At 36.9% G+C, this 16400-nt stretch overlaps 1 pseudogene; it reads left to right on the top strand.

Annotated features, from left to right (window-relative positions):
• Positions 1-2309: 2309 nt before the first annotated feature.
• LOC119532639 lies at positions 2310-16059 on the top strand (annotated as a pseudogene).
• Positions 16060-16400: the final 341 nt, after the last annotated feature.

Below are 16400 nucleotides of genomic sequence, written 5' to 3' on the forward strand. Positions count from 1 at the left end.
GTACCATTTTATATTTCCACTAGCAATGTTTGAGAGGTCCAGTTTCTTACAGACTCACCAATATTTGCTGGTGTCTTTTTAATTTTAGCTATTCTAACAAGTATGTAGTACTATTTTACTTTGGCTTTAATTTGCATTTCCCTAGTGACTACTGATGTGGACATCTTTTCATGTGCTTTTTGGTCATTCATATATCTTCCTTTGTGATATGTCTGTTCAAGAGTTTTTCCCATTTTAAAAAAATGGATTGTCTTTTTTTTTTATTGAATTATAAGAGTTCCTTATATATCTTGGATGCAAGTCTTTTATCAGATAAATATTTTGCCACTATCTTGTTCTGGGATATGGTTTGCTTATTTTTTAAATAGTGCTTTTTTAATAAATGAAGTACTTAATTTAAAGGAATCCTAATTTATATTAATCTTTCTTATGGTTATTACTTTCTGAGTCCTATCTAAAAAATAGTTGCCTATCCCTATATCAAGAAGGCATTCTCTTATGTTTTCTTCCTAAAACTTTATAGTTTTAGCTTTCACATTTAAGTCTTGACCCCTCTTAAATTAAGTTTTGAATAACGTATGAGCTATCAGTCAAGGTCATTTTTGATATGTTGTTATCCAGTGATTCCAGTACTACTTGTTGAAAAGATGTGTTTCCCCCTTTGAATTACCATCCCTCTTTGACAAAAATCAATTGGTCATATAAATGAAAATCTATTTCTAATCTCTGTTCTGCCCTTTTGCTAATATCACAGTGCTTTGATTATTGTAACTTTATAAAAAGTCTTGTGTGAAAGTCCTCTTTCAAAAAAATATTTTGGTTAGTCTAAGTCTTTTGCATTTCCATCTAGATTTTGGAATGACCTTGCCAATTTCTACATTAATTAGCCTGCTGGGATTATGATTGAGGTTGTATTGAATCTTCAGATTATTTTAGGGAAGACTGATATCTCAACAATATTGTGTCTTCCACTCCATGACCATCAGATCTCTTCATTTATAGCCATCTTCAAAAGAAAAATCTTAGAAATATCTTATTTTGAGGTTAAAGGTGATTTCTATTCCATTTCACCCTACTTAAAAAATTATTAGCTATTGGATTGTTTTAGTCAGAGATTGCCTCAAATAACAGTAATGATTCCAAACAGAAAAAAAATGCTTTCCCCAAAATGCAAATAAAAGAAATATGAGCTAATCAAGCAAGATAACCATTACTGTGGTAAAATATTTTGGGTATTTTTTTGTTTGATTTGTAAATTTCTTTTCAGCAGCTTGTTAAGGGGATTGTCATACAGTCTGAGAGAAGGGGAAATTAGTCACAAGATATGAGGCCCTGAAGTGTTAGACAACATAAGTTTAAAAATAAGTAGATGCTGGATGGAAGATAATAGAAAGTAGAAACCCCAGCTTCCTGACGATGACAAAAGATAGCCTCTTCTCAGAGTCTTTAAAATAGTCAAGTGTGATTTGTTAAAGAGAAAAAAGCATTAGCTAGGGTGACTAGAGTCACAAGTAAACTGTCTTGCAACAGGACAAAGACAAGCAGAGAGAGAGATCATCAGTAATGTAACAGAAAACGTAAGACCTTTAGCAGGGACCAAGTGGAGTATGGTTTTGGCCTCAGTGATCCTTTTTAGGAGACTAATATCCAGTAACGGCCAAGTCCTACGTGGCCAGATTAATAAGATTCATGAGGCATTCATGAGACATAAATTTTGAATGTGATCTAGGTACATCTTTCCCTGTGTGATAACTGAACCAAAGTTTTAAAACTGCTCCTCTCTACTGTATAGTAGAGATGATTTTGGCTAGAAACAGGAACTTACAGGATAAGTCAAAACTTTCAGTAATTTATAAAACATTCCAATGCATGGAATGAATGAAAGGAACTATTAAAAATAATAATAATAACCAGTACTCACCAGAAGTATCCCACCTTCAGTGAAACAATCTACTTTAAAACATCTGCTATTTAAATGTGCACAGCCAACTCAAATTGGAATCATTACAAAATCATGACAAACCCCAAAAGAGATAATTGTATGGGTGCATGTGTTGGAGGTAGGCTCACAGAAAACAATCCTCCAGTTAGCTACCTTTTCAGAACTGCAGTCTTTATTTTTCCCTTGAAATTAGGTTTGGAGAAATTATACCTAAATGAAATTTTGTCAGGCCTGGAGAAGCATGTGCTGCTGTCTGGACGGTATTAAAATAAACACAAAAGGGCTGGTTCCTGGGCACGCACATCTGTGAATTACTCACACTCACTTTCAGGGCTTCTCCCTGGCACAGTTGTGAAATAGGCACAATTTATCTTTAGACCCTCCTAGTTCCCCTTCTGGACCCTGGTCTCTGTCCTGGGTCCTAGGTGCTTAAAGCCTCACACCATCTGGGGTGGCACCACACCCAGCCTGCCCTTCTTGGAGTTGTCCCGACCGTAGTCCTTTCTTTTCCCTCTCCCCAACGCTCAATTAAAGTTAAAACTAGAATTCCCTTCTCAGCTGCTCAACTGAGAGGAAAGTATAAATGAGTTCACACTGGCAAGTAAATGATTAATATTTCTTATTCCTCCCATGTGTGCTGGCATTTGAAAACCTTGCTAAGCTAAAGGAGTGTGTCCCTTATGAGGAAAGCTCAAGCTGTAGGACTCCCAGCAAAGAAAATGGGGAGGTGTGGGTTCCTCCAACCACAGGCCCGTCAGGCTGGCAGTGCCCCGCACAGGGTCAGGCCCCATTGGCCCAAGAGAGTAAAGACGCTGCCCCCACGGATGCACCAGCAAAGGGCTGGTGGGAAATTATGGCAGATGCACAGAGTTTGAAAACCTATTGAAAACTGAAATGTAAATCTAAAAGGTGAGGTGAAAATCTAACAGTTTTCTCAATGTGAAATAAATAAGCTTTTGAGGTGATTACCTTACTTATTACATGAGGGCAGGTTTAGAATCTAAAAAAGTATTTCTAATTTTTTAAAATACTTAAAACTGATAGGTGGTTTGACTCTTTCATTTTGATTCTGGAACATGCCAAAGCAAAGAATTCCACAGTCTCCCTGGATCCAGTTTAGCAGCAAACTGTTTGGCTGGATTGGGTGTGGGTGGGCCTTAGTAGTAAAAAGGCCTGGAAGCGCTGGCTTGCCCCTGAGAATGTCTGACCCAATTGCTGACCCCACAGGCCCCTGGTAGCATGTGTGACCACCTTTCCAAAGGGGAATAACAGCAGCCCTGTCTTTACTGCCTCCCAGCACAAGCCTGAGAAGGGCCTTTTAGAGATGGAAGAGCCCTAGGTGGTGGTGGGGACCCTCACCCCTGAACTAAGTATGTAGCAGCAGGAACCTTGGAAGTTTTAAAAATATTAGCATTTCAAAAACAATAGTGGGAGGGGGGAACCCAGTGTCCGTCAACAGATGAACAGATAAACCAAATGTGGTATATACACACAAAGGAAGATTATTCATCCATTAAAATTATTCATCCATTAAAGGAATGAAGTCGAGACATACAACATGGATGAACCTTGAAGACATCATGTTGAATGAAATAAGTCAGACACAAAAGGACAAATATATGATCTCTCAAGAAATAAGTAGAATACACAAATTCATAAAGACAGAAAATAGATTAGAGGTTATCAGAGGTCAGGGAGAGGGGGGAATGGGGAGTTATTGCTTAATGGGTACAGAGTTGTGAAAAAAATTTGGATAATGTGATGGTTGCAAAACATTGTAATTAATGCCAGTGAACTGTGCTCTTGAAATGGTTAAATGGCAAGTTTTCTGTTAAACATATTTTACCACAAAATAAAAACATTGAAACAACAGTCCCGTGGGTTCATAGTTACTGGAAAAGTAACCAATAATTTATCCAATCATTTAATTGCTTTCTGGTAAATAAAAGCCACAGGGGTTCAGCCTGTAGGTTCATAACCTAAAAGCAAGATGTAACAATCACATCTGACCTCTCTTGGGAGAATGGTAATGAAATTATTCATGGTGATTTAAAAAACAAGGCCTATGACTTGAAATACTGTCATAGGCAATCCAAAGCCTAAACCTATTTACTATCTCCCCACTCCAGACCCAAGACAGACAGACAGACACACAACTTTCTTGTGAAACACTAGAGATAAAACAGACATGAATTAACCACATTTCCCTCCCACTCTGTGGAATCCTTAGACACATGCCGTGGCCCCAGGCAGAGCCTACAGCTGACTCGGAGAAACCAGAGGAGGCAGCTGCAGCTGCTGGCAGTTTGAGAGGCTGGTGCAACCCTGTCTGTGCCTGGAAGAGAAAACGCCCAGGTGGTTGAGTGTGTCTGCCTGACTCATTAGAAGAGCTGCCTCTTGGGAAGGAAGTGGAGCGCAGCCTCCCTGAATTCCGTTTAGATAATTTAAGGGGTGGAAACGCCGCTTGAAAACGCAGGAAGGCAAGGCCCAGAACTTATCCCAAGGCACACGACTGCTTTCTGCATTCAGCTGGTACAGATTCATTCAGAAAGAAACAATTTATTCCCTTCAGACAATGGGAAAGACGTCAATGAGAAAGAAGAATGTCTTTGTCCTCTATAAAGACGTAGACCCGGGGAAGCCTGGGTAGCTCTCACTAATGCAAGATAAATGACTCTTGCTCACATCATAACCAACCTCATGTATGGCAGATAATGGTAAATGCTTTAGAAATGTGTCTGGAAGCCTTTGTTTCATGAGAAAATATTTATACTTAATTATTAGCAGATCTTGAGTCCAAGGCCATTTGGGTTTCCGGAGGAAGGAGATATCAACTGAATTGGGTAACTGGGCTATTTGTCTTCATAAACTTTATTACTAACTTCTTGATCTTTGGTTATAGGCCCCACGATTACTGTTTGATTCTAAGTGAGAAAAGTATTCAGGTTTTTAAAATAGCAATTAATTATCCACCAAGTTTTCTGAGGAAAACCAAAAAGCTTTCTTTTTCAGGGAAGCAGCTTCTGCTCTATGCTACCTAGGGATTTAACTGTAAGTAGCTTCAGTATCAGCTAATTTTTAGTCACCTAAACAAATTCTAATTTTATGTTGTTCTCATAAAAGCTGTTTTCAACTCTGGAGCCCAATAGAGATTCAAGAAGGACTCCACAAATATTGAATCAAATAATAATAATAAAAAAAATACTCTCAAGATCAGGTGGGAAATGTCCATCCTGGACCTGTCAATCTGGACCCCACCCCTTCACTCAGTCCCACACAGCTTGGGAGTTGCGCAGAGGCAGCACGACCTGGGTCCCCTCTGCTGCCGATGCAGACTGTAGAGCCACTCACAAGAGTCCCCACATATCCAGGCACAGGGACCCATGTCCGCAGAGCGTGGAGCACAAGCTGCTGAGTTGGGCTGCATAAAACACCACGGCAGAACTGTTGGCAAGAGGTGCAGTCACTCAATCCAGTTTCTGTTGGCTGGGCAACCTAAATGTAAAATCGTCCTTTCTGGATGGATCTACCTTCTGGATTGACCTAATCCAGGTCCCCGGAGCAGGATACCCTAATACTGAAGAAACTGGGGGCAGAAAAGCCTCACAGGAAGAAAAAGGAAGTGGGGGAGGGGGGTGGCGCTGAACTGCTGTAAGACGGGACGGGTCCCAGAACTGAAAAGTATAAGGAAAAGGGGGCGCTGCATGAGGGAAAGAATTTAACAAATCATAGGAGTTTGGGAGAAAATTCTGCACAAAAACAAACAGGACAGATTAGGATTCCTGGAGAAGAAATACTGTAGAGGAAAGGAAGCTTTCTCCTGGAGGTGAAATAATTGCCCAAAAAGTACAATCTTAAAAACTGTACTGTCACATATCCAGGGCAAGAATCAAATGAAGAAGAGCTGAGAAACTCCGAACAGTTAAAAATGGACTACTCTAAGGGTCCAGAATCAAAGAAGAGCCTTAACACAAAGCCAACCAACAATAAAACCCTAGACAAGAGGGAGAAACTGACCTTCAGAGTTAACGCATCAAGACAATCAGATGCCCAGACATCAGCAAAAAATTACAAGCCATACTGAGAAACAGAAAGATATGCCTCTGTCAAGGGAACAAATTAAAACTTCGGAGGAGACACAGAATTTGGAACAACTAATCAAAGACGTTCGAACAAATCTAAATCAATTCAAGGAGATGAGGGAAAATATGGATATAGAGCTAAACGATATTAAGAAGACAATGTATGAGCATAAAGAAGAATTTGGGTAGGGCTGGGGAGGAGGCCAAGGCTGCAGCTTGGGAGAGTCCCCGGCCCCTGTGTGCCTGTGTCTGGCAGAACCAGTATGAGATGAAGATACAATCCTTCCCTACCGCCCTGATAATCAAGAGTTTTGGCTGGACCTTTGAGCGCACATTGAGATAATGCAGAGCCAGACAAAAAGCAGACTATGGTGCTAAAATGGAATAATAAGGAAGTTATTATTCCATTTTAGCACAATGTTTTGCAGGTCCAGGTGGGGATGATATGTTTCATTGGCAGGTCACAATTATGGAACCTAATGACAGCCCATATCAAGGCAGTATATTCTTTTTGATAATTCCTTTTCCTACAGACTGCCCCTTCAAACTACCAAAGATTGCATTTACAACAAGAATTCATCATCCAAATATTAACAGCATTTGTCTCGATACTCAAAGATCACAGTGTCTCCTGCTTTAATTATTTCTGAAGTTCTTTTATCCGTTTGTTCACTGCTATGTGATCTGAACCTAGATGACCCCCAAGTGCCAGAGATTGCACAGATCTATAAAACAGACAGAGATAAGTACAACAGAATATCTCTGGAATGGATTCAGAAGTATGCCATGTACTGCTACCTTAAAGTCAGAATCACCTTCTGTTCTAGTTTGCTAATGCTGCTGGAATGCAAAACACCAGAAATGGATTGGCTTTGATGAAGGGGGTTTATTTGGTTACAAAGTTACAGTCTTAAGGCCATAAAGTGTCCAGGGCAACAGGGTACCATCACTGAAGGATGGTCGATGGTGTCCATAAACCTCTGTTAGCTGGAAAGGCACGTGGCTGGCATCTGCTGGCTCCCAGGTTGCATTTCAAAATGGCATTCTCCAAAATGTCAGTGTCAGCTTCCAACAGCTGTCTTCAAAATGTGTCTTTCAGCTGCAGCTACTCTCTCAGCTCCTGTGCATTCTTCAAAGTATCCCTCTTGGCTGTAGCAAGCTTGCTCCTTCTGTCTGAGCTTATATAGTGCTTCAGTAAACTAATCAAGGCCCATGCTGAATGGGCAGGGCCACACCTTCATGGAAATTATCCAACACAAGATCTCTCCCACAGTTGAGTGATCACATCTTCACGGAAACATCCAATCAAAAGTCCCCAACCCAATCAACACCAATATGTTTCCTGCCCACACAAGACTGCATTGAAGATAGTGGCATTTTTGGGGACATAATACATCCAAACCAGCACACCTTCATTATAGCTAGAACAAACTTTAAATTGCTGCTCCTTTTTTTAATTTTCTTATCCGTCTGCTCGCCTATCAGACCTCACCTTTTTAAATTTAATTTTTTGAAAGAATAAATGAATGGCTCCATTCATTCACATGCTCATCTGAGAAGACTTAAGTTCTTCCAGCTTTGGACAATAACTGCTTTTAGAAACTGTAAAGTAGTTACAAAGAGAATAGTTGCCCAAGATTCAGATTTTAATTTTTAAATGGAGCATGTGTATTATGTGGCCAATATCTTCACTCTAACTTGGTTATGAGACTAAAACCATTGCTCACTGCTCTAATATGCTGAAGAAGTCATCTGAGGGGGAGGGAGATGGATGTTCAGTTGTCACATCAAAGGAAGCAGTGCTCCTCTACAGCAGCATCCATTCTTGTTTAAGCCTACCACTGTTAGAGATTTGAGGTTGCAATGATAAACTTTATGCTTGTAACTGATGTGGCTGGAGAACTGGTGTTGAATTTATAGCATTAACAGAACAAAAAATGTAATATATTTTATGCATGTCAATAAAGGAATGAGAATGGAATTTGGAAGTCAAACACCCTTTATATTCCAAAATAGGGTCTCAAACATTTAGTAATTTTGTAATTTAGGAAGCTTAGAGCTATTAGTTAATCTGTCTTCCAATATACTGTTTAATATAGCACTGAATAAATGATGCAAGTTGTCAATGAATGAGTGATCAACTAATAGCTCTGCTAGTAATTGGTTTATTTTTATTCAATAAAGTTGCAAAAACCGATAAGTTAGCTGCCTGGATTTATCAGTATGGGAAACAATCTTTTGTAAATGCAAAGCTTTTTTTTTTTTTTTTTTTGTATATACTATTGGGATTTGCTTCATTGTTTGACATCAAATGATGATGTAAAGTTCAAAAGAGTGAATATTTTGCCATGTTCAGTTAAAGTGCACAGTCTGTTACAGGTTGACACATAGATTGACCCAATTTATACAGAATTAATAAGCTAACAAGATAGTGTAACTGTAGTATGCTGCACATGATGCTGACAGATTTAGAGTTCAAAGAAGGACTTGGGACCTAGCAGTTTTGAAACCTATATATGGAGTTTAAGAAATTCATTTCCCAAATGTAACCCCCATTTAACTAAATTTTTTCTTCACCTTGTACACTTGACAGATGATACAGCCATAACATGGGAGTAATAATAGGTCAAAATTTACAAAATAAAATACTGTTTTTGTGTGGGAGTTGTCATGAGGGTGTGTTGAAGTGACTTACTATGTGGGATATTGAGTATCCACTGAAATAGATTTGTTCAGCCATTTACATTAATGAGCATTTAAATGCACCAGATATAATTTCAGGTGATTTAACATGAATGAATAAAAGTCAATGCTACTGGGGAAAAAAAAGAAGAAAAATTTGAAAGTATAAAAAGAAATATAAAAGAAATTATGGGGATGAAAGGCACAATAATGGAGATGTACAGAATATAAAGAGGTAAAATAGGACAAAAACAACATAAAGAGGGTAAAGAGAGGTATATGGGCACAAAGAACATATATGCTATTTGAAGCTGTTAGTATCTTTTCAAATTAGTAGATTATGGGATGTATGTTATGTAATAAAAACCCAGGGTAACCACACAGAAAGTATTTTCAAAATACATAGAAACAGAAATAAGAAAGGGATCAGTCAGGTACATGACAAAAGATCAACTATACAGAAAAGGAGGTTGGTAAAATGTATATATGACATATAAAATCCAAAGGACAAAATGGTTGAAGTAAGTACTGCCTTTACAGTAATAACCCTGAATGTTAATGGATTAAACTCCCCAATCAGAAGACACAGATTGCAATCATGGCTAAAACAGCATAATTCAACTATAAGGTGAGTCTCTTGTAAACAACACAGACCCAAAGACACAGGTTGAAAGTGAAAGGATGGGAAAAGATATTCCATGCAAATAGTAACCAAAAGAGAGCTGTGGTAGCTATTCTAATATTGGGCAAAACAGAATTTAAGTCAAAAGCTGATATAAGGACATTATATATTAATAAAACAGGAAATCCACTAAAAAGAAATAACAATCATAAATATTTATGCACCTAGCCATGGTGCCCAAAATACATGAGGCAAACACTGGCAAAACTGAATAATAGTTGGAGAATTCAACACACTGCTCTCATCAATAGATATTGCTCTTCTCTCTAGATGTTCTAAGGAAACAGAGAACTTAAACAATATGATAAATGAACTAGACTTAGCAGACATATACAGAACACTGCACCCCCAAACAGCAGAATATAAAAATTCTTTTCAAGCATACGGGATCATTCTCCAGGATAGACCACATGTTGGTCACAAAACAAGTCTTTAGACTTTCTAAATAAATTTAGAAAGATTGAAATTATACAAAACACCTTCTTTGACCATAATAGAATGAAGCTGGAAATCACCAATAGGCAGAGAACTAGAAAATCTACAGATATATGGAGGTTAAACTGCACACTTTTAAACAATCAGTGGGTCAAAGAAGAAATTAGATGAGAATTCAGTAAATATCTCAAGATGAATGAAAACAACAATACAACAACATCAAAACTTATAGGATGCAGTGAAGGCAATGCTGAGAGGGAAATTTATAGGCTTAAATACTTACATTAAAAAAAAAAAGAAAGAAAGAGCTAAAATCAAAGAACTAGCTGCACACCTGGAGAAGGAACTAGAAAAAGAACAGCAAAAGCCAAAAGCTAAACCCAAAGCAAGCAGAAAGAAAGAAATAAACAAAGATTAGAGCAGAAATAAATGAAATTGAAACTCAAAAATGGAACAATAGAGAACATTAACAAAACCAAAAGTTGATTCTTTGAAAAGATCAATAAAATTGTTGATCAAAGAAAAAAGAGAGAAGATGCAAATAAAATCAGAAATGAGAGGGGGACATTACTACTGGCCCCACAGAAATAAAAAGAATCATAAGACAAAACTATAAAACACTGTATGCCAAGAAATTAGACAACTTAGATGAAATGGACAAATTCCTGGAAACACACAAACAATCTACACTGACTCTAGAAGAAATAGAGGATCTCAACAGACCAATTATAAGTAACAAGATTGAATCAGTCATCAAAAACCTCCCAAAGAAAAGATGGCTTTACAGGTGAATTCAACCAATCTTTCCAAGAAGAATTAATGCCAATCCTGTTAAAACTCTTCCAAAAAATTGAAGAGAAGGGAATTTTCCCAAACTTAACTCTATGAGACCAGCATCACCCTAATAGCAAAGCCAGATGAAGATACCACAGAAAAGAAATTACTGATCAATATCTCTTATGAACATGATTATTTAAAATCCTCAAGAAAATACTTGCAAATCAAATCCAACAGCACATTAAAAGAATTATACACCATGATCAAGAGGGAGTTATCCAGGTATACAAGGGTTGTTCAACATAAGAAAGTCATTAATGTAATAAGAAGGGAAAAAAACAAAAGGGAAAAAACACATGATCATCTCAATTGATGTAGAAAAGGCATTTGACAAAATACAACATCCTTTCTTTTTAAAAATACTTAAAACACTAGGAATAGAAGGAAACTTCCTCAACATGATAAAGAGCATACTTGAAAAACCCACAGCTACCATCATACTCTATGGTGAATAACTGAACGATTCACCATTAGATCCTCTAACATCTGAAAGAGGGCAAGGATGCCCACTGTCAGCACTGTTATTCAATACTGTACTGGAAGCTCTGGCCTGAGAAGTTAGGCAAGAAAGAGAAATAGAAGGCATCCAAATTGGAAAAGAAGAAGTAAAACCTTCATTATTTGCAGATGACATGATCCTTTATATAAAAAATTCTGAAAAATCTACAATACAGCTACTAGTGCTAATAAACAAGTTTAACAAAGTGGCGGGGTACAAGATCAATGACCCAAAATCAGTAGTGTTTCAATACATTAGTAATAAGCAAGCTGAAGAGGAAATCGAGGGAAAAAAATGCCATTTACAATAGCAACTGAAAGAATCAAATATCTAGAAATAAATTTAACAAAGGATGTAAAGGACTTGTACACAGAAAACTACAAAACATTGCTCAAAGAAATAAAAGAAGACCTAAATAAATAGAAGGACTTTCCATGTTCATAATCGAAGAATAAATATTGTTAAGATGTCAGTTCTACCCAAAATGATTTACAGATTCAATGCAATCCCAATAGAAATTCCATCAGCCTATTTGCAAAAATGGAAAAGCCAATTATCAAATTTATTTGCTACATATTGAAAAAGAAGAACAAGTGGTGGACTCACACTTTTTGACCTTAAACTTATTAAAAAGCTACAGTGGTCAAAACAGCATAGTACTGGCACAAGGATGGGTATATAGACCAATGAAATTGAATTGAGGTTGAGAAATAGATCCTTACATGTATAGCCAATTGATTTTTTCAAAGGCTGCCAAATCCATTCAATTGGGAAAGAATAGTCTCTTCAACAAATGGTGCTGGAAGCCATCTATATGCAAAAGAATGAAGGAAGACACCTATCTCACACCATATACAAAAATTAATTCAAAATGAATCAAAGACCTAAATATAAGAACCAGGATTGCAATGACTGTACATTCCAAAGTGTTATGTGAATATATCTCAATAAAACTGTGTTGATTAAAAAAAAAAAAAAGAACCAGGACTATAGAACTTCTGGGAGAAAACATAGGGAAGCATCTTCAGGACCTTGTATTAGGTGGATGGTTGCTTAAACTTTACACACAATGCACAAGCAATAAAAGAAAAAATAGATAAATGGGACCTCATGAAAATTTAAAACTTTAGTGCCTCAAAGGTCTTTATTATGAAAGTGAAGACAACCTACTCAATGGGAAAAAATATATGGAAACCATATATCCAATAAGGATTTAATATTCAGAACATATAAAGAAATTCTATAACTCAATAAAGACAAACAACTCAGTTTAAAAATGAGCAAAAGGCTTGAATAGACACTTCTCCAAAGAGGATACACAAATAGCTAAAAAACATACGAGAAGATGCTCAATATCCTAGCTATCAGGGAAATGTAAATCAAAACCATAATGAGATACAATTTTACACCAACTAGCATGGCTAGTATTTAAAAAAAAAAAAAACAGAAAATTACAAGTGTTGGAGAGGATGTGGAGAAATAAGAACACTCTTTCATTGCTGGGATGAATGTAAAATGGTGCAGCCACTGTGGAAGACAGTTTGGCAGTTCCTCAGAAAGTTAAGTATAGAATTACCATATGACCTGGCAATCCCAGTACTGGGTATATGCCCAGAAGAATTGAAAGCAGGAACTCAAACAGATATTTGCACACTGACGTTCACCATAGCATTATTCAGAATTACCAAAAGCTGGAATCAACCCAAATGTCCATCAATGGATAACTGGATAAACAAAATATGGTATATACATACAATGGAATACTATTACAAAGGAATGAAGTCCTAATATATGTGACAACATGGATGAATCTTGAAGACATTATGCTGAATGAAGTAAGCCAGACACAAAAGGACAACTATTGTATGATCTCACTGATATGAACTAATTAGAATAAGCAAACTCACGGAGTTAGAATCTATAACATAGGTTACCATGAGCTGGGCTGGGGGTAGAGAATGGGGAGTTAATGCTTAGTTTGTACAGAATTTCTATTTAGGTTGATTGTAAAGATTTGGAAATGGATGATGGTGATGGTAGCACAATACTGTGAGTGTAATTAACAGCACTGAATTATATATGTGAATGTGGTTAAGAGAGGAAATTTTAGGTTGTATATTTTGCCAGAATAAAAATTAAAAGATAAAACATAGGACTGTATAACATAGTGAACACTATTGTAAACAAAGGATGATAGTTAATAGTACAAGTATAAAAATGTTATTTCATGAATTATAACAAATGTACCACAATAATACAAGGTGTTTATAATAGGGTAGTATGTGGAGGGGGGGAAATACACCTAATATAAATTATGGGCTATAGTTAATAGTACAATTTTAATATTCTTTCAACAATTGTAACAAAGGTACCACACTAATACACAGTGTCAACAATAGGGCAGTATATGGGAATGCTGTAGTTTTTACATGATTTTTTTTGTAAACCTGCAATTTCTCTAATTTAAAAAGTAAAAGAAACCCCTACAGAATGAGAGGAAATACTTGGAAACCATATATTTGATAAAGTTTTAATATCCAGAATATATAAAGAATTCCTACAACTCAATAACAAAAAGAAGACAACCCAATTTTAGAGTGGGCAATTACTTTGAATAGATATTTCTCCAAAGAAGATATACAAATAGCAGGGGTGGGGGTGGGGAATGGGGAGTTAATGTTTAATTGGTATCTGACTTTCCGATTATGGTGATGGAAAAGTTTTGGTAATGGATGATGATGACGGTAGCACAACATTGTGAATGCAATTAACATCACTGAATCGTATACTTGAAAGTGGTTAAAATGGAAAATTTTGTGTTGGGTATATATATGTTACCACAATTAAAATAAAATAAGAAACAACAGAATTGTAAAACACAGTGAACTCTAATGTAAATTATGACTTTTAGTTAATAATATAACTATAAAAGTATTGGTTCATCAATTGTAATCAATGTACCACACTAATGGAAAATGTTAACAGGGAAAGCTGAATGTGTGAGGGGTGCTGGAAGGTGGGACCTCTACTTTCTGCAAACCTACAACTGCTCTAAAAAATAGAAAAAAAATAGAAAAAAAAGGTAAGCTATTGGTCATAAGAAAATATGTTTAAATAAATCTTCTATTTTTAAAAATGCCTTTAAATAAATTTTCTATTTAAAAAAAATACTTCCTTACTTGTGTTCTCTACTGTTATCCCAAGACATTTTTCTAGAGTGTGACATGAATCATCTCTATCCTCATTTGCAGCAGAAACCATGCCAAAACAATGATTCAGTCAAACCGATGATGTTACTTGATATACTATATGACTTCCATTTTGGGACCCATGGCATCATGCCAGTGATATTAACCAGACTATACGACACTGCATAAAAATGCATTTTAAAAAGAATTCTTTCTTAGTTATCTGTATTATAAGTGATTCTTTGTTCCCAATTAGCTCTTCAATGTTATCTGTCTTTATCCATCTAATGGGTTTTCCCCCATCAAATAATATTTTCAGATGAATAGTAATTTAATCAAATGTTCCCCTCTGCTTAAAAAAAAAAAACAGAAAACCAGAGCTTGATATGGACTAAATCTAGCTTAATTATATTAGTCTTCATAAAATACATTAAATAAAGCTCAGGGGAACATATTTTGGGAAAGCCTGTTCCCAGTGACCTCAATGTTTTCTCTTTAATTTTTTAACTCGAGATGTTAATTTTATGTTAAGAATTAATTAACTGAAAAAACAGATCTGTTTCTAACTCCCAAATCCAGTTCCAATTCAGAATAAGTTTTTAGTCATAGAACTTGAGACTCAAAGTTTGTCTTACCCACTGACTCTGCCCTTGGCAAAGAGTAAAACCTATGTTAGAGGAAAGCTTATTGGAGAGTCACAGGTCCAAAAGTAGTCATTATTACAGTATGTGTTTCATATCAAGAATTGTATGTGATCTTAATGAAATCCTAGCAGGAAAATTACGTCATATTATATTGATTTATCTCTAACTGAGTATTCCCTTTGGTCAACACTACTAACATCTCTTCCACAAGAGAAATAAAATTTTGTGTCTCTACAGGAGACATCAAATCCCCATTATAATCTGGAGCACCTCAATATGAGTTAATGGGATTCATTGAGAAGCCTTACATTATATTTGCATGTGCAAATAGACCAAAATGTTGCTCTACCAAGGGCCTCGCACATATCATTAAGTATTTTTTCATTCAACAATCATTATGTGCCTACTACGTGCTAAGCTTTAACTATATGTTTGTTGAATTGAAATGAGTTCACTATCAGTTAATGCCAGGTAGAAAAACAAGAAGATCTAAAGGGTTCTGAGATACATCTTGAAGTCCTTCTCTATACAGTTTCACAAACTGGAGAATTCACTTAAAGCAGAGAGAGCCTTCCAGGACCCAGGGCTCCGCTGTGCTGCCAATTAAAAATGGAAACACAGAGGCACACCTGCACACACACTTTTCTCATCTTGATTATAACGGAATCCAAAGTTGTTACTGTATTTCTTATCTATTGTTGCATAATAAATTACCACAAACTTATTTATCATCTCATAGTTTCCATAGGTCAAGAACCCGCACTTACTTGACTTAGCTGGGGCATCTGCTCGAGGTCTCACGAGGCAAGCAAGGTGCTGGCTGGGCTGCATTCCTTTCTGGAACTCGGAGTCCTCTTCTACGCTCATGTCTCACAAGGTTCTTGGCAGAACTCGGTTCCTTGCGACTGTAGGACTGAGGTCTCCATTTTCTTGCTGGTTTTCAGCAGAGGGGTGAAGGGGGAGCGTGCGCCTTTGCACATGACCCTCTCACAGGCCTTCTCACAACCCAGCAGCCACTTTTTCAAAGACAACAACAGGGAGAGAAGCGGAGAAGAGTCTGCTGTGTAGCATCTCCCTCTAGACCCTCTTTTAAAGGCCTCATCTGATTAGGTCAGGTGATGGTGTTCCATGATTCTGATTACGATTAACTGATTAGGGGCCTTAATTACAGCTGCAAAATCTCTTCACCTTTGCCATACAAGGAAAAACAGTCTTGAAAGTGATATCCCGTCTCCTTTGCAATATGCTATTGGTTAGAAGCATGTTACAGGTGCCCACACTCAAGGGGAGGGGATCACAGCAAGGGATGGAAATCACGGGGTGGGGGGGTTCATCTTAGAATTCTGCCTAATTCCCTAGAAGGCCCATGTGAATAGATTCCTCCCAATATTAATTTCTACCATTCGCCT

The sequence above is a fragment of the Choloepus didactylus genome, chromosome 4, assembly GCF_015220235.1.
Source record: "Choloepus didactylus isolate mChoDid1 chromosome 4, mChoDid1.pri, whole genome shotgun sequence".
Taxonomy (NCBI): domain Eukaryota; kingdom Metazoa; phylum Chordata; class Mammalia; order Pilosa; family Megalonychidae; genus Choloepus; species Choloepus didactylus.